A 22,228-nucleotide genomic window follows, 5' to 3' on the forward strand; every position below is an offset into this window, starting at 1 on the left:
GGAAATTAGACCAAGTCACCCCAAAATGGAAACTCTGCACTCGGTTTCCCATTTCCCTTAGATAAACTCTGAGATCCTGGCCATGGCCCCCCCAGACCCTGCAAGGGGGCTGTGTCTGAGACCTCCCTCCTACCTCCCGCTGGCCTCCTTGCTCCAGGCAGACAGAAAGACCCTGTGGCCTTCCTGCAACTCCTTAGAAATACAAGACACATTCCATCTTCGGGACTTTGTGTTTTGCCAGGCTGCCTCCTGAAATGCTCTTTCCCCAGATAACTGCATGCTGGACCCATTTCTGCATTGGTTTATGGCCTGTTCCCACTAGAATAAGAGCTCAGGGAGGAGGGACCTGACGTGTCCCCAGCCACACTTGCAGTCCCTGCCATGCGCTCGGCCTCTCATCCCGTCCCTTGTTGACACAGGGCTGAGCCTCAGAGCCAACTGTGCCCTCTTCACCCCACCTGGAGCCCCGCGAACAGGACAAATGACGGGCATGTCTTTTCGGGTCCGCGGACCGGCCCTGGAGTGTCCACATTGTTCCTGGAAATTAGCAGCGGTCGCTGCCCTCAGGGGAAGCACTCCACCCCACGGGCTACCACATTGAGGGGAGGAAGGAGAAAGAAAAACAAGATCCCCAGGCAGGCCAATGCCGGTGCCTTTTCCCTGCCTGAGACGCACACTTCATTTAATTTTCATAGTGGAGGGAGATGTGGGGTCTTTTGAGCGTCGATATCCTCATGGGCCAGTCTAAGTGGAGGAGCCAGCGCCGAGCGCCCGGGCCCCACTGTCAGTCTTGCCAGATTAACAACTTCATCCGAGCCTTTGTTGATATTGACACTCGGTTGCTAAGTAACATGTTTACCGCCCAGTGAATAGGGACTTGAGGGCCAGGGGGCACAGTCAACAGATTGGCAAATAAGGCGGACGTGCTGTGACTTGATGCGCCCGCCGTGGTGCCCAGGAGCAGGACAGGCACGCCAGTCTGCCCCTGCTCCCCAAACTCAGCGAACGACTCGGGGTCAGAGTGGCCTGGTGCCCAGGGGGGCAGATCCAGGAGAGCAGCTCTGTTGTCACCCAAGGTCCATCCTCATGGTTACGTCAATGTGCCCGCTCCCTTGGCGGGAGTGTTCCCGTTCAGCAGTACCGTATTACAGCCTCCCTGCAGTGCCCTCGGGCCCTGAAGAGGCCTGGTCAGTGCACCCTTGGGAGCTCCCACCCCTATGTTACCCCTGAAAAGAACCCATCGCTGGGAGCCTGGAGGCCATGTGTGTGCGCTTTAACCCCCGGGCCTGTAACCTGAGAATACAGCGCTGGCCTGCCTACATCATCAGGGTGTTCAAAGGAAGGGGAAGGACTGCCACCCAGGAAGTACCAGCTGTGGGCCAGGCACCATGCTAGGCACAGCTAGGCGTCCCCGTAATGCCTTACACCCGCCCCATGAGGTGGCTCCTGTTGGGATCTCCTTTTGCATAGAGACAGGGGCCGTGTCTGGGTTAAGCGACGGTCCTCAGTTAGGATTCTGTCTTCATGCATGCAATGCAACTTTGGGATCGCCCCCTTCCACTGCACTGCTAATGGGACACAGGGACCGGGGCCTCCACTCAGACCCCTATCAGGGAGTGACACCCCCACCCCCACCCGCGCTGGCCTCACTTTGAACTACCTATCATCTCAAGGGCTCTGCAATAAGAGCTCAATCTGTCGAGCAGACGGCCAAGCCACCACGGGTGCAGGGCTAAGCGGCAGGCATTGTACAAGTGAGCCGGGGAAGCAAAGTTACTCAAGAAAAACGGTTGATAAAAACCCAATGAAGGGGACACCTGGGTGGCTCAGTCGGTTGAGCATCTGACTTCGGTTCAGGTCATGATCTCACATGATCTCACAGATCCCACGTGGGGCTCTGTGCTGACAGCTCAGAGCCTGGAGGTTGCTTTGGATTCTGTGTCTCCCTCTCTCTCCACCCCTCCCCCGCTCATGCTCTGTCTTTTTCTCTCTGTCAAAAATAAACAAACATTAAAAAAAAAAAAAAAACCAACAAAGGGAAATGAGAGCGATCTCAGCGACAGGGACTCTGCAAGCGGTGATCTTGGCTCCAACACAAGGTGTGACCTTCCAGGCCACAAGGCGAAGGGAGAGCAGAAGCTGATCGGTGGACAAGGGAAGGCAATGAGGAAGGAAGTCTGGACCAGTACAGAGCCTGGAGGCTGAGGGTTCTCTCACTGTCCTCGAACGAGAAGAATCCGGGCACATCTACACCAGACTGATTTTTCACGGCAAGCAGCCAGGCTGGAGCCGGCTGTAGAGTTCAACCGCTCTCTCTCTCTCTCTCTCTCTCTCTCTCTGTGGGGGCTGCCTGAATATTGGGGCCAGAGCTGTGAAGGAGGTGAGCCTGGTCCCCACGTTCATGGAGACTTCAGTTCGGCAGAGGAGATGGGAGTTAGACACGTGATCACACAGTGCATGGCTGATCACGCTTGTGCTAAATGCTGTGAAGAAGCGGACCATGCAGGATGTGTATTCATGGGGGAGGGGCCCACTGGGACCAGTGGTCACAGCCTGCCTCCTTGGGGAAGCCACAGTGAAGCTGAGGCGTGGCGGGGGGCACTTGAACTGGAGACGTGCAGGTGATGGGGAAGTGTGGAGATGTCTCTGGAACGTGAGAGGGACTGGGAAAAACCTGGGTTGAGCGAGCTGAGATTGCCACAGCAATCGGATGGGAAATGAGACGGTAGGTAGGGGCTAGAGTCCTCAGACCTTGTTGGCTTGAATTTCATTCCAGTAATAAAGTAGTAGTAGAGATCTGTTGAAGGTCATTAGCAGGGGGAGTGACATGATCAGGTTCCAGGTGCTTTTACAGACGCGGAACTGATGATCCATTTCAGCCGGGATACCAGTACTGGCCTGGGCTGACCAGATGAGAAGCCCCCTGCCACAAGCCTATTTTGGGGAGCTCCTTCAGGTCAGAAAACCCCCACCCCAGCCTTGGTTATGTTTCTGTTTATTCCCAGTGTTGGGCCCAGAACCTGGAACAGGGGAGAAGTTCAATCCATGATTGTTGAGTTAAAGGGAAGTGTCTAGGGCATCCCTGCCCTTTAAAGATGTCTGGTGATACCCCCCCTTTTCTCCTGGCTGCTAACTCATGCTCCTGGCCACTGTCAAACCTCCTAGATACCCTACCCGTGGGCCCTTCCATGATGCTTCTAACTTCTCTGCTCATTGAGCTAAAACACCCCGATCTTCCAGTCTGCTTTGAGGAAGAAGCGTTCTGTGTAACTGACATTCGTGTACAATGAATGGATCACTTACCCTCTGAGGCCAGAGGTGTCCTTGTATCTTTTTGCATCAAATCCTTTCTAAAACACACAGTTTCCTGACCTAAAGATAGCTGCACCAGATCTATCAACCCATGCATCATTTTAGTATCATTTCTTGAACCCAACAAGACTTCATTGCTGACAGTCAGGAAGGCTGTTTGCTCTGAACTCAATAAACCCCTTATGGTTACAGGGTTCCTGTTCTAACTCAGCAAAAATATGGCATATACACCACCCTCCTCCATTGCCTCCCCGGGGGTGCATTGCTGCTCTGTGCCTGTGTACTTTCCTGCAGAGTCTGGGGTCAGCTTCAGGCTCTAGGCAGCTACAGCGGATGGGTTTAACTGGCTCATAGTTCGAGTTGCCCTTTTTGACGCTCTTCTTTGCAGAGGTCTCCCTCCTCCAAAATTACTGTCCCCTCTCTACTCGCCTCTGCTTCAGTTTGGTCTTTTTTTTTTTTTTTTTAATTTTTTTCCCAACGTTTTTTATTTATTTTTGGGACAGAGAGAGAGACAGAGCATGAACGGGGGAGGGGCAGAGAGAGAGGGAGACACAGAATCGGAAACAGGCTCCAGGCTCCGAGCCATCAGCCCAGAGCCCGACGCGGGGCTCGAACTCACGGACCGCGAGATCGTGACCTGGCTGAAGTCGGACGCTCAACCGACTGCACCACCCAGGCGCCCCTTCAGTTTGGTCTTAACACTGCTGCTAACCTCTGTTCTACTCTCCTCCACACCTCCTTCTTCCTCCGGCCCCCTTCCTTTGCACACTCTTCAATCTTGGCTTCTAGAACCATTGGCACCCCAGGGGCGATGGTGAATCTCCCCGTGTGTCCCTTAACCATCTAGGTTCAGAGCTTCAGGCTGGATCACGGCTTCTTGTAGGAGGGTATCAAGCAGCAGGGAGCTACATCAGAGGCTCACTTTCCCAGTGTGTCCTTTTGGTAATTCCCAGACACCTCCCGCCACTCCGTCACGGCAAAGAGGCTCAGCTCCAGTGGCCGCCGTTTGACTCTTGGGGATTTTCCAAAAAGCAGAGATTTTAAATTTTGGTGAAATCCAATTATCAGGTTTTTTTTTCCTTGTATGGATTGTGATTTGTGAGAGGTCTAAGAAATCTCTGCTGAACACAAAGGTCACAAAGATTTTCTCGAATGCTTTCCTCTACAAGTTTTATAGGTTTGGATTTTACATTTAGGTCTGTTATCTGTTTTAAGTTAGTTTTTGTATAAGATGAATAAGGGTCCAGATTTGTTTCTTTGAATATGGAGGTCCAATTGCTGAAAAGATTAAATCGTCTAGATCCTTGTCAAAAATCAATTGACCATATCTCTGTGTTCCTATTTCAGAACTATCTGTTCTCTTCCATTGATCTGTGTCTTTTTGTCAATAACACATTGTCTTGATTATTGTAGGTTTAGACTAATTCTTCAGATCCTTCAGCTTTGCTCTCCTTCACACCTGTTTTGGTTCTTCCAGGGCCTCGCTTCTCCATAAAAATTTTAGAACTAACTTTTCAATTTCCGTTTTTCAAGAAACCTGCAAGGGCTCTGATGGGGATTGTGTTGAATGTACGGGTCAGTTGGAGGAGAACTGATATCTTAAAGCCTTCGGGATTTCATTCAATGTTTCATTTCTGGCTCTTGCCCCCAGATCACAGCCCTTGGAAGGCTTGGTTAAAACACACACACACACACACACACACACACAATCATTAGAGCTGTAGTGGAGAAAGACAGGAAGAAGGCTAACCTTCACAAGTCCATTGCATGTGTTGTTGAGATACAGGTAGAGACAGAAATTGTGTTAACATCAGACGGTAATGGTGTGAAAAATCCCACCATCAAGCCCACTTTGAGGTGAGCTCTGAGGTCTCTGGCTAAATAAAATACCAATGTCAAAGGGAAAAAGCCACCCAGGAAATTCCTTCCTGGCCCTTAGCAACTCAGCTGACTCCATGCCTCTAAGCAGCCCCATTGGCAAGACTCAGAGTGGGTGCTGTTGGGTGCGGGAGCATGAGCCTTGGGTCCTACAGACTTGGGCTCAGATTCCAGCTCTGCCTCTCCCAGCTGTGTGACCCCAGGGAAGCCACTAGTATCTCTGAGCCTCAGTGTCTCTATTGTCAACTGAGCTGCAGGGTTGCTTCAGGAATATATAGCTGTATCCTTAATGCACAATAAGCAGAAAGTATTGCTCTGATGATGAGCCAGGGCTCGGACAACTAAAAGAAGAGAGGGGTGGACCATCTTAGGCTGGCCCTGCAGCACTGGGGTGTAGGAATGGGGTGTGGCCACAGAGCAGCAGGAAGGCCCTGATGAATCATAGCTCCTTGGACAAAGGTTTCAAATGATGGACTGAGAGGGAGGAAAGTGGGTTGGGGGTTAAGGGGATCCAGATGCTGGCTTTGACCTCTTAGCCTTCATTCAACTCACATCTACCAGCACCTACTACATGCCCAGCCCTGGGCTTATCCTAGGCCCCCAGTGTGATGGCAAAGCAGGCCCTGCCCCACAAGGCCCCTAATGCCCTGGTGGGCAGTGCTCTGATGGAGATGGGCCGGCGTGGTTGCAAGACCAAAGCAGAGGGATGCAGCCTGCCTTTTGGGGGACAGCTTGGAGCAGGCGTCATGTGGAGGGGAACGTTTGACAAGCAGAGGAGGCCCCGCAGGTGGCAGGAGTGACATGAGCAGAGCTTGGCATCCAGTAGGAGTGGTCGAGGGTCGGAGCTCCCACCTGGGCGATGCCGGAGCCTGGGCTGGGCATGGTTAGAGGGAAGCAATGGAAGAGGCTGCAGAGGAGGGGGACCGGGGTGCCAGCTGAGGTGATTGGTCATCCAGAAGATGGGAGGTCATGGAAGGGGCTGACGCAGGGATTGACAGGGTTAGATCCTTGTGATGAGGGCTTCATCATGACCACCATGGCAGTAAGGAGAGGTGGGAGTAGACAGCTCAGGGGAGAAATAGAAGGATCCAGAGGGTGGATGCCCCAGCTCCCAGCCCAGCAAGGCCTCCACCAGGCTACACTTCCTGGCCTAGGTTTCTTCATCTGCAGAAAGCCATCCCTGGTCTGAGATGCCCCTCCACGGCTTTGTCTTCCAGCCAGGCCTGCGGCAGCCGGAGGAAACAATACCGAGATGATGTTCTCAGAGGGTTTCAGAAGGAAGAGTTCCTTCACGTCCTTGCCAACCCCTGGCACGGCTGGAATGGCTAAAAGCGAGGTGCCGTAGAATCCGGGCTTCTGTGAGCTGCCCCATTAATATTCCCTCCAGAAAGCCTTGCCAGACAGGGAGGAGGCAGGGGGCAGATGGGGCACTGAGAGGCCAAGTAATCTGCTTAAGGTCACCCAGCAAAGCAGCAGCAAGCTGGACCAAGCCCCAAGCCTCCAGATGTCCAGTCTGATGCCCTGCCCACTGGACCATGAGGCCTTTAATGAGGCCACCTCCGCAGGGACTGTGGGCTGGCCCACCGCCCAGGGCTGGTGATTGCCAGGCATCCCAATCAGCCATTCCAAGAGGCTCTGCCCTCAGCAGCCAGGCACACAGAGGCTGGGAGTGAGCGTGTCAGCTGAGCCTGGTGGTTCTGAGGGGTGGCCCCGGGGTCTGAGCATGCCTAGCCCTTCTGGCCAGGATCCCCAAGGAAAAAGGCTCTGTGTTCAGAAAGGGGCTGGGCGTGTCTCAGGGGGGTGAGCTAGGCCTCAGCACCTGGCCTGGCCTCCCCAGCCTTCCTAGGCTACAGAATCTACAGTCAGTGTCAAAAGCATCTCTGGCCAGCACAGCCTGCCTCTCTTCTCTGTGCTGGAGCCCATAGCCGGGCGGGGGAGGGGGGAGGGCGCTGCATGGAAACCCTTGGGCCCAGTTTTTTATGTACAGAGGAGGGCACGGAGGTTCAGAGGGGGACAGGACTGGGCCTGGTTCAAACAAGGAGATGACAACAGAGGCAAGATTCTTCTTGGGGTCTGCTGACTCCCAGGCCAGCCCGCCGCCTTGTCCCAGTCGGTCTTAGCTTTGTCCCAACCCAGTGACCTCTGGAAGAGCCACCCTCTGCTGAGCCATAGCTAGAACCCATGATATCCAGGCAGAGCTCTTGGGGACAGGCTCCCTGTTTCCCTCTGGGCCTTGCTCTCTTTGTGAGAGAAGACCTGCCTGGGGCTCCTGAGGAGAGGCCTATGGCAAAAGCCCACAGAGTGGCCTCAACCCTCACCCTGGGGTTCCTGGGTGGGCTTTGGTGGGAAGAGAGAGAAGGCTGCCCCTGGTCCTGAGGGGGCAAGAGGCTGGGCCAACCACACCATCCGGGGCAAGGGTCTGAGTCTCAGCCTTGCAGCCTCTTCAGCCCTTGGAGTCTTAGGTTGCCATTTGCTTTTAGGAATAGAAGGTGACACATGGCAGGAGTGCCCTGCACACCTCTCCCTCTGGCGCTGAGTCTCCTGAGGTGTGAGGGCAGCCAGGAGCATGGCCGGCGGCATGGTGGGGCCGTGCCTCTCTCGGCCTGCCACCCGCCCCTGTGTAGCTGGCAGTTGGGCTCGGCCTGGGCCAAGGGGTGCCATTTTTTTCCCAGGGCTTAACCTCCCCCTCCCCTCCCCTTTCCTCTTTTTAGTTTCCACACCCTCCCCCAACACACACACCTCAAAGAGACTCAATTCATTTAATCCCCTCCCCCCACCTTATCCGAAGCCCTTCCAAGAACCTTCCCCGCTGCCCCCCACTTCCCCTTGCCCCAGCCTTTTGGGGGGCGGTGGAGGTGGGTCACAGAAAGAAGGAGCTGGGAGAAGTAAAGTAAAAAAGCCCGTGCCCAACAACAACAAAGCCCCCCAGCACCCCACATTATGTTCCATAAAGCTGGAAATACACAGCAAGCCGGCATCTGTGTGGAATAATAAAACCGGGTGTGGACGTGTAGTTCTCACAGGGCATTTGGCTAAGCCCGGGCAACGCGAAAGCATGCATAGTTAACGCTCCTGACTGTGTGAAACCCTTTGTCGCCGGCACCGGCTCTGCGAGGGACCCAGGGCCCGCGGCTTGGCAAGGGCCCGAGACATTTCTTGGAATGGTTTCTTGTTCATCACTGACACTCGTAATGAGAAATTTATACACCATCCTAAGCGGATAAATTAATTTCAAACACTTTAGACTTTGGAAGACAATGGATCCTGGCAGGACCCTTTATCACCCGTTTTATTAAAAAAAAAAAAAAAAAAAGAAAGAAAGAAAGAAAGAAAAGAAAGAAAGAAAAAAGAAAGGAAGAAAGAAAGAAAGGAAGGAAGAAAGGAGAAAAAAAAAAACCAGCCCTCGAGACGGTCCAAACACAACCTGTGTTCCTGGCTCTGGCGTCGGCTGTCCCCGGCTTGAGGGGGCGGGGGGGCGGGGGGGGGGAGAACACGCTTGGCCCCATGTGGGTCAGGGGCCCGTGGGTCACTTTTTAAACTTCATTAAAGTGTGTGGAGCTCCTCAGGGGCTCTCCCCTCGCCCCCGGGGGAGCACAACTTCCGCTCACCCCTGGCTGCATTCGAGGTTGGCATTGTGGTCAAGGAGTGGGGTTTCTCAGGCTGCATTTGTGAAAGGTAATTAAATTGTGATAATGTTTCCATTCAGACCCCGGCCCGGGTGAGGACCGGGAACTCGTCAGACAGGCATGTTCTCGGCGTCCACGGAACATGTAGGCCAGCCTGGCAAGAGGGCCTGCCAGGGGCCACGGGGTGTCCCCAGCCTTCCCAACCAGCCGGGGACGGCCTGCTCCAGGCCCCGTGCACAGAAGAGCCAGCAGCAGGAGCAGGCAGTGCCCTCGAGGTCCCTGGCATCGCCTCAGGATGACATTGTGTTTTCAGCGGGGGCTATGGCAGCCGGCTAGTGTGGGTACATAGAGGAAAAGGTGGGGTGCTGGCCTCCGTGCTGCCCCAGGTCCTCAGCTTCCTCCCTGCAAAGCTGGGAAGGAGACCAGAGTGCAAGGCGAATTCTTCCAGGGCAGAAAGGCCATTCTTTCCAAGCCATTCCTTTTTTGGCACCCTATCGGTCCAAATCATATCGAATAGCTCCTCTAACCTGCAGGCCACCTCCTGGCTGCAAATCTCTCTTCCCTGCAGCCCCTGACTACTCTGACCCTAGCTCAGCCCTCCCTTCCCCTTCTCACCATGACCCTGATGCCACCCACCTTTCACTTCCGGGGCCCCCACCCACCCAGCCTCTACAGGCTGCCCCACGGAACCCCTGTTGGGAGCCCCTCGTGACTGACTCCCTGGCGAACTCAGGGGTCTCACCTCCTGGACCCCGGACAACAGTATCCTCCTTCTCCATGTTGGAGCATACATAGAAAGTTAGCAATTCACAGGCACTTTGGAGACACTACAGATACCAGAGGACAAAAAAACAAAAACAAAAACAAAAACAAAAAAAACAAAAAAACAAAACACTAAAAGAAAACCTAAAAAAATAAATAACATTTTTTTCTACGTTTTATAAAAGTACTCTAGGAAAATAAAACGAATAAGAGAGCATACTATAAATAAATAGCAAATGTAAATAAGCTTCCAAAAGCATTCTTTCGAAAATTAATTAAATGAGAAAAACAGCTGCTTCCATAACAAAACTTGTTTTTACGTCAGGTTTAACACTTAATGTGTCTGTACGTGATTCCGGAGCAAGAGTTTGGTGGGGTTTTTTTTTTAATCTTTTATTTGAAAATAATTATAGACTTACCAAAAAATTGCAAAAATTGTAGAGAGAGGTCGTGTCTCCTCATCACCCGGCCTCACACCGCGGTGGCCTCACTTCTGCAACTGTAATGCTTTACCCAAACCAAACCCACCAGAAAAGCCTTTAATGACTCTAAAAGTCATAGCCCCCGGGGGCGAGCAACGTTATTCGCACAACTAGGCGCCGAAAATTTCAAACTGTCTTACAACAGTGGAAACGGCATTTTAAAAATCTAAAAACTGCTCTTTTCCTTTCCTTGACAAATGGGATGTTGAAATGGCTTATGAGAATACAAGGGGATTTCATACCCCCATTGACTTTGTTCACAGAAAGTGTTTTTCGAGAATGCTGAAGCAGCTCTGAGTTTGTGGTGGACTCAGTCACCTGCAGCTGCTGTGGACTCGCCAAAGACCCTGCCGCTAGATGCGTGGAGACCCAGGGCCACAGCGGGGCTGTGCCTCCAGGAGCCACTGCTCTGCCTGCCGCCACCTGGCCTGCATTCCTAGGGTCACACCTAGTGGGGGGAGGGCCCTAGTCTGGAGCAGAGGGAGCACGGGCCCCTCTGGCCAGGCCTTCTGCAGCAGCCAGGCAGCGCCCATGGCCGCTTGAGGGCTCACATTGTCAGCACTGCCTTCAGGAAACCCTGTCTGATTGGTCCCATCTTTTGCCTCCACAGATCAGGCTCCTGGCGGGTTTGCTTCCCTGGTCTATGTCTGCCAGAGAAGTGTAGCTTCCTGAGGGCTGGCCTGGCTCTGTCCGATTCTTTTGGCCCAAAGCCCGGCACACAGTAGGCGCTCAGTGTTTGTGGAACGCAGAAGCCTCCCTCCTGGGTTCTCTGTGATCTCTCGTTGTCTACCTGAACATCCTCCATGACACAAGCCAGCCCATTTCAATGCGTGCCAGATTGTTTGAACATTCTTCCTGTAAAGTACTGAAATAGCTCTCCTTCTGCCCTCTGGAGTTATTCCTGTACAGGCTTCCCTGCGGCAGATGTCCTGACCCCCAACCGCTCTCAGCTGCTGCTCCCATCCCAGTGCCCGCCCTCAGGAGCCCCGGGCCCCTGTGGAAGCTCCTCTGGGCAGAGATGCCCCACCAGTGCTGAGCCGCCCTGGCCGGAACTTACTTCCGTGGGACGTCCCCCCACCCCCCACAGGCTTCCCTCCTGCAACACCCACTTGTCTGTGCCCACCCTGTGTCTGCACTTCTCTAGGTCATGGCAGTGAAGGGGCCAGACAGCACCTGTTCTCCAGGAGCCCCTATCTAGTGGGGGACAAGTGGGAGCAAGTAAGCAGGAGCCTGGCCAAGCCACCGTGTCACCGCTCACTTGGTTCATTCTAAGGGTGCATTGCCCATCTAATTCCTGAGTTCCTTTCCTGCAGCTGCCTCTGTTGAACCAGCTCCCCTCCTGTCTGTTTCCCCTTCTTCCCTGGCCCCCCCTCCTCCCTGACTCTCCCTTTTTCTTGGTTCATCCTTCTCCTGGACTTTCCCTCCTCCCTGGCTCCCCCTCCTCCCCAACCCCCCACCGCCTCCTCCTTACCTGCCCCCTCCTGCCTCTCTGCTCTTCAACTCCTGTCCCTCCCTCTGTCTGCCCCCCTATCTTCCTCTTCCCTGGCTCTGTGACCTCCCTGGCTTGTCCTTCTCCCAGCTCACCACCTTCCTACTCTCCTCCTCCCTGGATCCCCACCTCCCCAGCTCACACTACCCCCCCACCCACCTCAACTCTTCTGATTGATCTTCTGAAACTGAGGGCAGGCCTCACACCTCTTGCAGCAAAGTCCCCTTTTGGTGGGTTCAGTTGCTGGTGCCAGTGGGTCAAGCAAGCCCCTGAGTGTGTAAGCTGGGACTTCCGTGTGTCCTCCAGCCCCTCACTCAGCATAGGGGCAATCCACAGGATAATTTTTATCTCCTACTGCGTAGTTTTTTTCTGTCACCTGAAGTTGATAAGCACATTTTCTTTTTTTTTTTTTTTAAGTTTATTTATTTAAGAGAGACTGAGACAGTGCCAGTGAGGGAGGGGCAGAGAGAGAGGAGACAGAGAATCCCAAGCAGGCTCCGTACTGACAGTGCAGAGCCCAATCGGGGTCTTGAACTCACGAAACCGTGAGATCATGACCTGAGCCAAAACCACCTGTCGGACGCTTAACCGACTGAGCCACCCAGGTGCCCTGATAAGCACATTTTCTAATTCTTTATTGAAGGTATTGATAATACTGTCCCAAGACAGGAGCAGATCACAGGGCTCTGTGTCACTCTGCTGGAGACCTCTGCCAGGCTGATCCGAGGCCAGCGGTCATTACCCTTTGAATACAACCATTTAACCAGTTGAAAGTCCAATGACCGGTTCCAACGTCCCCCACAGCACTTCCGACTCGCTCCAGGAGCCCAGGGGAGTCTATGAGCCATCCAGGTGGGTACTGTCCCTGATTCCAGGGCCTCTGACACAAGAGACTCTTGCAAATACTTGTTTAAAATGAACCTATTTTCTATTGGCCACTTCCTCTGACCTCGGAAGCTCTTATGTCCACAAGAGAGAAAGAGATGAATTTGATATGAAGTTCTCTCAGGAGAAGCACATTCCTTCCAGATTCTTTACAAACCCTTCTCCATGTTTCAGCAGAGAATGTAACCGGCTTATAGAGGAAGGAGAAGGAAAGTAACAGAGTGGACCCTTGAAGAACATGGGTGTGAATTACCCGGGTCCACTTACATGCAGATTTCTTTTTTATAAATACAGCACAGTACCGCCAATGTATTTTCTCTTCCTTAGGATTTTCTTTTTTTCTTTTTCTTTTTTTCATGTTTATTTATTTTTGAGAGAGAAAGAGTGGGGGGAGGGACAGAGAGAGAAGGGGACAGAGGATCCGAAGAAGGCTCCATGCTGTCAGAGCAGAGCCCGATGCGAGGCTCGAACTCACAAATGCGAGATCACGACCTGAGTGGAAACCAAGAGTCAGGGGCTCAACCGACTGGGCCACCCAGGCGCCCCACTTCCTTAGGACTTCCTTATAACATTTTCTTTTCTCTAGCTTACTTTCCTGTAGGAATTGAGTATATGATACATAGAACTTACAAAATACGTGTTGATAGACTGTTTACGTTATTGGTAAGCTTCTGGCCAACAGTAGGCTATTAGTAGTTAAGTTTTGGGGGAGTCAAGAGCTATATGCAGATTGGTAACTGTACAAGGGGTCAGTGCCCTGAACTCCCGCAGTGGTCAAGAGTCAGCTGTATTGTATCTGGGCCTCCTGGAAAGTCTCACGCATCATCTTATGCAACTCTCAATATCAGCCTGTAGGGTGTGTGTCATTATCCCCATTTCACAGGTAAAGAAAGCGAGGCCTAAGGACTTACTCAGGGTCACACAAACCAGGAGAGCTATCCCAGCTCTTTCTAGTTCCAAACCCTGCTCTCTTTCCCCAACACCACACTGCCTCCCACCAGCTGTACTTGCTAAAAATACACTCGCTTCCCATTTGGGAGATGACAAATTTGGTTATGCATCCTGCCTCCAGCTCTCCACGATTTCTCCAAGATTCCTGAAGGAGAGTCGGCGTTCACATCTGCAAATTCCCCGGGTATCCTGGGAGATCATTTGTCTGGGCCAAGAAGCTGGGGCTCCATTCGAGGCCACCAGGTGCTCTCTGACCATCCCCTCTCCTGTCTCATGGATACACTGCCCCGTCTGTGATGTGGGCCAGCCCCCTGCGGTGTGGCCCTTCTCCTGGCTGCCACAGGGAGCCTCAGCCCTCTCTGCTTCGTTCCCCAGCATACGAAAATTATTAAGCCGTCCACATGCTCTTACTCATAGCTGTGATGCCCAGTAAATGAGAAAGGCCTCCTTTCAAATAAATAATGACCACCGTTGACAATGGAAGTATAAACATGACCTTAATACATGAATCGCTAATCATCGTCCCTGTTAATAGACACTCCGTCTTTGCTGTGCACACATGTGGTTCAAGACTAATGCTCACAAGAGGACAATGAGCAGCATTAGCCTGGAGGGGCCAGCCAGCCTCTGGGTCAACTACAATGCAAATCAAAGGAGGGGGCCTGCATTCCCGCAGCCCACTCCCTGCCCTACACAGTAGCTGAGTTAACTTCTTGAGTGGCTCAGGAAGCTGCACTTAGGAAATCCGGATTGTACTCACACCCTGGGAGAGAGCTTTCTGTTTAGTTCAGAATATTTGGGCACTCGAGAGACCACCACCACACACATACACACACACACACACACACACACACACACACACACAGGTTGCATACCTGTGTGATGCCCATTTGGATTTTTCAAGGGACCCCATCCAGTTGTGTGAGGCAATTAGAGGGCTACAAGCCACTTGCATACAAGCAAGGCTCTGGGTGCCTCCCGTTTGCACACGTCATGTGCTTTATGTACAGATTATGCACGCTTTCGCCCGGTGATTTTTAAGTTTTGGCTGCAAGTAACAGAGACCAAAATAACGGTGCCTAAGCGAGATAAAATCTGACTTCTGTGCCATAAAAGAGTCCAGAGGGACACCATCCGGGCTGCCTTGGTGGCTTTCTCCATGAAGCCCTCAGAGGCCCAGGCTCCTTCCAGTCTGCTTCTTTGCTCTGTGTGGCCTCCATTTCCAAGGACCTCATGCCCAAATGGCCATTCCAATCATCTCCACGTTGGAGCCTTCTGGAAAAAGGAAGGGATGAAAGAGAAGGGGTAAGAGCACACAGCTGTCTCTTAAGATCAATTCCCAGAAGCTGCCACATGGCACTTCCGTTAGCCAGAAGTTAATGACACATCCCATTCTACTGCGAGCGAAGCTGGGACACGAAGTCTTCAATCCAGGTGACCTGCTGCAGTGGGAGGAGGAAGAATGGATGTGTTTGGACAAATAAGGGTCTCGTCCTGTGGCATAGGTCTCTTCAATGGCCTGGTGGAAGGCTGCGTGCCCCAGGACCCACAACCAGGGTTTACCTCAGGAACCAGCCAACTCCACCCGCTTCCTCTATTTCACAGGTGTTAAAACAAGGCCGATGAAGGGAGGGTGAGCCTCACAGGTGGCCAGGGGATGAGAACGTTGAACGGCCCGTCTTCAATCCCCACAGTCTCAGCTCTAGCCCCTCTTATGCCCTCAGGTGCAATTGCGTCCTGGCCCCCGAAGGCAGCCTGTTTGTGACAGAGAAGGGAGGTCAGCAGAAGAAGGAAAAGTGGTGGCAAGGAATGGGAGAAGAAATCCCTGAGAACCTGCTAGACGCCAGACACCAGGCCAGACATTTGATCTCCATTGTCTTATTCTAAAACTCCAGTGTCCCCCTAAGGGCGTAAGCGCCATTAATTCACCGAGGGGGAAACTGAGTCTTGGAGAGGCTAAGGTCTTTGCCCACGGTTATAGATGTCAAGTAACAGAAGTGGGTGAAGGGCGCACTTGAGTCTGTTTCAACTTTCTGCGGTCCCTGGAGGCCACTGTGTCACCCCAAAGCCCTCCTGGTTCTTGAGTCCAAGGGGCCCCCACGCTGCCCCTGGCACGGCACGCAGGAAGAAATAATCGTGTCTGGTGTCAGTCATGTGTCTTCTGGGCCCCGGGCTTCTCCTCTCTAAGTCCTTTCTGCCCCACCCCACACGTAGCCACGCTGACTCCTGCCCTTGTTCCTGGCCAGGCAGGAGCGTGTTCAAATCCCAGCTCCCCCTTCGTTTAGTTTGGCCAGCCGACAGACAGGTACTGAGCTTAGAAACATTTCAGGCGCTTTGGACGAGCAACCCCTCACTTACAAATTGGACACAGCTGCCTTGCAGGACATGGGGAAGAAGCCACGTCAGCTAAGTGGAGCTCTCCGCTAGAAACATCGGACCCTCTCCTGCCACGTCTGCCTAGGCCCATCTCTTTAGTTGGCCTTTGGGGCCTTGTTTCCATCCCCTGTCTCTAGAGACAGACCCAGGAGCATCCTCAAAACCCTGCCTTTCCTTCCCTGGCTTCCTCCCTGCATTCAGCACCCCCTTTTCCCGGTGCCTGACACAGGCCATTCTGAAGGGATCCATCCTGTCAAACCTCGAGAAGCTTCTGGGCTGGCAGAGGCTGCTTCGAGGTGTGGATTGTCTGGAAGGGTCAGCCGAGGGCCCAGTGACACCCCTCAAAGGCCTGACTCCAAATAGCGCTCCCCGGCTACATGGGAACCTGGTAAACAGTGTGTCTTGTGAAGACAGCCTGAAAGCCGTGATATCATATGAATGTTACCAGAGTGGGCTGGGACAGGAGGAGTCATGGCCACTGCCCCAGGCTGGAGGGGTGGGGGTATGTGTCAGAAGAGGGCCTGCTGCCTGCCAGGACCCTGCTGGGGACTCTCATGTGGGCTCAGGGACTCCCGGAGCACTGAGGTGCGCAGGCCCCGGGCAGATCACATAGGTACTCTTTCCGGCCTTGCTTTGGCCCACTCCTTTCCCTCTGCCTGGAGAGCCCCTGTGACTGCTCTCGTCCAGCTAAGCCCCACTTGTCCTCAAGGTTTAGAACAAGTGGCTCTTCGCTCAGGGAGTCCCTGGCTGCTGCAGGATTAGGCAGCCTCCATGGGGCTCTCCCAGCCCCATCAGAGGAGTGCTGGTCACCTGAGCAGTCACTGTCTGGGTCTCCCCCACCTCCGTGAGCCCCTTGCGAGCAGGAAGCAGGCTTACTTAACCGCTGGGGGCTCTGGAAATATCTGCCAAATGCGAGCATGGAGCTCTCGGGCGTGGAACAAGGTGAACCCTTAGCAAATGTTGCCTGGAAGGATGAACAACGAAGAGCATGAATGAGTCAAGTTTCCAGGAAATGGGAACAGGAAACATGCGGAAGAGGTAAAGACGCCGAGCTCACCTCAGTTCCAGTTATCCGGACCGTTTCATGGTCTACACCACATGATAATAACAATGGATGCTTGCATGTTGCCATTCTGTGCCAGAGCCTCTGCAAGTACTTTGTATGTAAGCCATTCAATCCTTACAACACCGCCGTGAGAAAGGTACTTGTCTTAGTCTGCACGGGTTGGTGTAGTAAACCATAGACTGGGTGGCTCAAACAGCACAGATCTGTTTTCTCCGCGATTAGGGTGCCAGCACGGCCAGGTTCTGATAAGAACTCTCCTCTGGGCATCAAGACTGCCGCCATCTTGCCGTGTGCCACATGACCACTTTGTGTCCACACAGAAGGAGAGGGAGAGCGAGCTCTCCTGTGTCTCTGCTTCTAAGGGCACCAGTCCCATCACGAGGCCCCACTCTTGGGGCCTCATCTGACCCCAATCACCTCCCCAAATCCTCACTCACCTCCAAATACGATCACACTGGGGGTTAGGGCTTCACCATATGAGTACGGAGGGGACGGAATTCAGTCCACCGTAGTGCTAGATGTACCTGTCCGTTTAGGCTGGGTTATGTCATGGCAACAAACAATCCCGCTATCTCAGTAGCTGAGAACAACAAAGGTTTATTTCTTGCCGATGCTACATGTCCAACTCAGTCGGCAGGGGCCCCTGTGTTTCATGATCATTTCGTGGTCACCATGGAAGTGGTGGTTCCGCAAATGTGGCAAATCACTCACGTTTTATTGGCTAAAGAAAGTCACAAAGCTATGCCTAAATTCAAAGTAGGGAGGGAAACAAAGTTACTTCTGTGAATATTCCAATTATGTTTAAAAGAATATGTTGTCTAAAAAATAAAAAAGTAGGGGCGCCTGGGTGGCGCAGTCGGTTAAGCGTCCGACTTCAGCCAGGTCACGATCTCGCGGTCCGGTCCGTGAGTTCGAGCCCCGCGTCAGGCTCTGGGCTGATGGCTCGGAGCCTGGAGCCTGTTTCCGATTCTGTGTCTCCCTCTCTCTCTGGCCCTCCCCCGTTCATGCTCTGTCTCTCTCTGTCCCAAAAATAAAAATAAAAAACGTTGAAAAAAAAAAATTAAAAAAATAAAAAAGTAGGTAAAGTACAATCCTCCCATGTGTCCCAAAGAAGGGACTAGACTATTTGTGAACAGCCCAAATGACCCAAATCTTCTTATCCTCATTTTTTTAGAATATTTTTCTTTCTCTCTTTTTTAAGTTTATTTATTTATTTTGGGAGGGGGGGGGCAGGGGAGGGGCAGAGAGGGAAGATGAGAAGGAGAATCCCAAGCAGGCTCCACACTGTCAGCCTAGAGCCCCACCCAGGGCTCAAACTCACAAAACCATGAGATCATGACCTGAGCTGAAATCGAGAGTTGGACGCTTAACACCAACAGAGTCACCCAGGCGCCCCATCCCCATTTTACAGATAGACAAACGGAGGCAAGAAAAGTTAAGAAAACGTGCCCAAGGTCACTCAGTAAGTGGTGGAGCCAGGATTTGCACCCGGAAGCCCAGCGGCAGAGTTTGTGACCCTAACCGCTATTCCACGGTGATACTGACAAGGCAGTCCTCCAACATTGCCTAATGCTATCATGGGGAACGCCAGGCCATTTTCCACGGTCCCTAAGGGAGCACCTGGAGAATGGCATTCAGATACCAGTTACTTCCCTCAGTCTCTTGCCCAGAGCAACACAGAAAGCGTGTGATTTATTGGATTCGATTAAACTGGATTGAAGGCAAGGCACTGACTTCATAGTTTTGCTGCAGGCAAATATACACACTGGATAGTCACTGATATATACAGCACTTATGCATCTGGAGTTTTCCCAGATGGTCTCAAATTCAAATGCAACCCCATCTGTTCCTAGCCATACCCCACAGTCCTCAGAGCCTGTGTCTCACTCCCTGACACAGAACACTCCGTGACTGTGCTCCGTGGTCCTTGAGATGCCTTACTGCAGCCTTTTACCCATCCGTACCATGAACGAACCACCTGGCAAATCCAAATGAGCACTGAAGGGCTGGGCCTGGGTGGCCGAGCATCTCTCACCCCTCCACCTGCCCCTTGCAGCTTGTCACAGCTGCCCTCCACATTCTGCTGGGCTTCTTGGTGGCTTCTTCTTTTGGATGGGTACCTCGTGGGCAAGGTCAACCTGGCCACTTCGTTCTGGCATCTTCAGGGGCCCAAGCTGTTTCTTGATGTGGGTGAATTTAATTAAAGCCTTGTGTGGCGTGTAAGTGAAAAGGACCAGAGGCACCTGGGTGGCTCAGTCAGTTGAGCGTCCGACTTCAGCTCAGGTCATGATCTCACGGTTTGTGAGTTCGAGCCCCGCATCGGGCTCTATGCTGCCGGCTAGGAGCCTAGAGCCTGCTTAGGATTCTGTGTCTCCTTCTCTCTCTGCCTGTCCCCTGCTTGTGCTCTGTCTCTCTCTCTCTCTCTCTCTCTCAAAAATAAATAAAAACATTAAAGAAAGCTGTAAGTAAAGAGGACTGAATGGAGAAGAGCTCCTGGTCAGGAGTCCCTTTCATCCCCAGTTAACGCTCAACAGAGTCTGTGTAGGACGTGGGCAAGGCTTGCTGTCTTTTCTGTTTACACTGGTGCCTGGGAGCCTAGGGTGAAAAGGATGGACAGACGGATGACGGACAGATGGATGGACAGCAGAGGTGTAATCCCTAAGCTGTTACGTACCAACTCTTTTCAGGACCAGGACCCCGTCTGATCCGTTCAGATTAGTAAAAGCTTGTTGAATGAATGAATGAATGAATGCGGCCAAAGACCAGCACAAGGCCTGGGTGACATCACCGAGTGCCCAAATGCCCTCAGGTTCCTGACCCGCCCCGGTCACAGCCCCACCAAGTGCATGAGACACGCTGACTAACGGCAATGTGCTGTACCTGTGACTGCAACCCTGCACGTGAGGCGCAGGGGAAATGCACGGGAGCCTCCGAGAGCGCCTTTTGGACAGCTTACGTCTTGGCAAGATTAAGCCGGCTCTCCACAGAGGGGCCCGTATTGCAGGCCTGCAGGGAGGGCCCAGCCCGCCAAGTTTGCGCCTTTTTACCCGGCATCTGTCCCTGGGATCAGGAGAGCCGGGAGGCTGGATTAGATGGGTCAGCGCCCTGATTGACAGTGACACTTCCTCCCGCGCCCCCGCCTGCCCCCCAGCCTCTCCCGCTGTTCCTCTCCTGCCTCACCCGGGCCCCATCCTGTTCCCGAAAGCGGGCGATGCCTTCTAATCTCCTTACCAGGAAATTATTTTCCTGGGTGTGAAATCCCTGTCCGAGGGGAGGGTAGCAGATCAGCCCTGCCCTGGCCTGGAAGCTGACCACAGGGCTGTCTCCCGAAGACATCTGGCATGGCAGTGGGGGCAGTCACAGCTAGACGTGGGCAAAGCTCGGGCAATTCTACCCCCGAATGTGGCCCTGACCTCCGGGGTGGGCTGTCCCCAAACCGCCTCCTCCTGTCTCCGTTCGACAGACTTCTCAAAAATGATGCATGTCTGCAGTTGGGGACTGTCCTCTCCAGAAGCAGGTAGCAGGGGTGGTGCAGAGAGTTGTACTGGGAAGAGCCTGCCCTGGGGGGAGTGAGACCTGGGACCAAGCCCTGGCCCTGGGCCGACTCACTCTGTGACTCTGGACACATCCCAACTCTGTGACCTCAGTTTCCCTCTGACTTAACCATAAACAGACTCTGAGGTCAGGCATGGGGTCTATGCCTCTCACCCCCACATCCACTGTATAAAATGTCAGAAGCACAGAAGACGGAGCAGGGTGACAGCAGCCCTCCCCACCAGGTACTTTCCTCAGAGGGGCTCAGGTCCACCTGACAGATCTTGAGGTGACACATCACTCTGATAGCGATTGAGACGATGAAGAAAAAACCCAGAGGAAGCAGGACAAACGCCAGAGCCAGCCTGTGTAATTCATAAAACCGGAAACCCGGAGGGGGTGCCTGGGGGGTTTGGTGGGTTAAGGGTCTGACTCTTGATTTCGGCTCAGGTCATGATCTCACGGTTCGTGGGTTCAAGCCCCACATCAGGCTCCCCGCTGACAGCATGGAGCCTGCTTGGGATTCTCTCTCCCTGTCTCTCCGCCCCTCCCCTCTTCTCAAAAATAAATAGATAAACTTAAACAAACAAACAAACAAACAAACAAAAACAACACCAAAAACTTATGGCCAGACCATAAGATGAACAGATGAGGGTAAAGGTTAGGCTGGTCCAACTACCCGACTTGGCTCTGTGACTCGGGGCCGTGGATCAATTTCCTGTGCCTCAGTTTCCCCAACTGTAAAGTGGAGAGAATAACAATACTCACTCGTAGGCTTGTTGTGAGGGTTTCGGCTAATTAACACTTGTAAAATTCTTAGAACGGCCCCTGGCACAAATATAAGGACCTTATAATGATTGTCATGTTGCTATTGTTGTCAACACTTGGTTTATTGTGGGTTCAGTTGTGCCCTCTGAAATGATATGCCCAAGATCTAACCCCTGGGACCTATGAATGGGACCCATTTGGGGGAAGTAGTCTCTTCGTAGATGTCGTGGAGATGACTGGAGTGGGGCCTTAATCCAGTGAGACTGGTGTATGAAAAGGGGAGAGGGACAAAGAGACGGGCCCCCAGGGAGAAGGCCACGTGAGGATTTGGCAGCCCTGAGTCAAGGAACGCCAGGGGTCACTGGCCACTCTAGAAGCTGGAAGAAGCAAGGAAGCGCTTTGCCCGGAGCCTCCCGGGGGAGCAGGGCCCCTTCCACACCTTGCTTTTGGACTTCTGGCCTCCAGCACTGCGAGAACACTTCCTTAGAGTCCTTTGTGAGAGCAGCCCCTGGAGGCTAACACAATGACACAATGAACGACTCTAGGCTAGGAGGGAAGCCTCCAGAAGCCTCCAGTAGAGGGAGGGGCCAGCCTATCCACGTGTGGGACACGTGAAGATGTGGAAGATCCAGGTCTCAGGACGGGCCAGCGATCTGGTCTCCTCTTCCAGGCTTGGCCGTGGGCTCGGATGTGGCTGACAGGGGAGCTCAGGGCCGGCTCACCTGGGGGAAGCAAGAAAGCAAGGCTTTTTGATGTGCATGTTTGACCTCCTGGCCACAGGTCAACCATCAAAGGTGAAGAGGGCGCAGAAGCGGGGTCTTGATGACAGAGTCAAGGGTCCCAGACTCACTGACACCTTTGAGGGCATGTAGCCACCTTTGAACCAGGCCCTCTGGATAGGCAGACAGGAACCAGGTCCCGGGGTCCCTTCTCTCCCTCCAGCCTCCCTCCTCCTCACTCAGGTTGACCTTCAGGAGACCCAGCACCCCATGACACCGACTTGGTCCAAACACCTCGCATCCTTTTTTTTTAAATTTTTTTTTTACATTTATTTATTTTTGAGAAACAGAGAGAGAGAGAGAGAGAGAGAGAGAGAGAG

This window comes from Neofelis nebulosa, chromosome 2, assembly GCF_028018385.1.
Source record: "Neofelis nebulosa isolate mNeoNeb1 chromosome 2, mNeoNeb1.pri, whole genome shotgun sequence".
Lineage (NCBI taxonomy): Eukaryota > Metazoa > Chordata > Mammalia > Carnivora > Felidae > Neofelis > Neofelis nebulosa.